Raw genomic sequence first — 705 nt, forward strand, 5'->3', positions numbered from 1 at the left:
ACACACCACACGCTCAGGCACACACACTTGCTCAATAATTGCCAGACTCCAGTCGAATTGTTATTGTGTGACACCAACCGCTTATTTTTTTCAACAGAGGAGTTGAAGAACAGCGAAAAGATGAAAAACACTAACGTTGCAGGGATCTGGCGCCTGAGGCTCAGCAATGTGCATTGTAATAGCAGTTGAACTGGCTGACAAATTGTCCTCTCTATTCGTGCTTTGTGAGAAATTGAAACGAAGCGCCCTTCAGCAAATCAATCATCTGCCTTTGCAAATTAAAGCAAGGCTCCGCCGAGATTTGAACTCGGATTGCTGGACTCAAAGTCCAGAGTGCTCACCATTACACCACGAAGCCCAACTCACGGCAGCCATCTGAAAATCGTCGCTCCATACTTATGCCAATTTGAACAGCAGGGCGAAATATCAGTCCCGTTGCACAATCCCGTCAATTACCCACAGCAATTCATATTTACATTGCCCTTGCTGGTTCCTCCTGTAAAAATGAGTAGGTTACCTTCAACTGCATTAAATTTCACTGCAGCTGATCACATTCAAAGAGCAATGTTAGCATCGAACAGATATCAACCTTATTGTGGTAACTTTACTGAACAACATCAGCTGATCAGAGCTCTGCTTTCATCACACTGGAAGCCAATGTGAAAATATGAAGAATTTCAAATCTTAACAGACAGAAAGGAGTGT

General features: G+C 43.4%; 1 non-coding gene across 1 annotated transcript; it reads right to left on the reverse strand.

The window, feature by feature from the left end:
* Positions 1–286: 286 nt before the first annotated feature.
* Positions 287–358, reverse strand: trnaq-uug (transfer RNA glutamine (anticodon UUG)). The gene has a single exon. It is a non-coding gene; the product is annotated as a tRNA-Gln (tRNA).
* Positions 359–705: the final 347 nt, after the last annotated feature.

This window comes from Mustelus asterias, unplaced genomic scaffold (genome assembly GCF_964213995.1).
Source record: "Mustelus asterias unplaced genomic scaffold, sMusAst1.hap1.1 HAP1_SCAFFOLD_96, whole genome shotgun sequence".
Classification (NCBI taxonomy): Eukaryota; Metazoa; Chordata; class Chondrichthyes; order Carcharhiniformes; family Triakidae; genus Mustelus; species Mustelus asterias.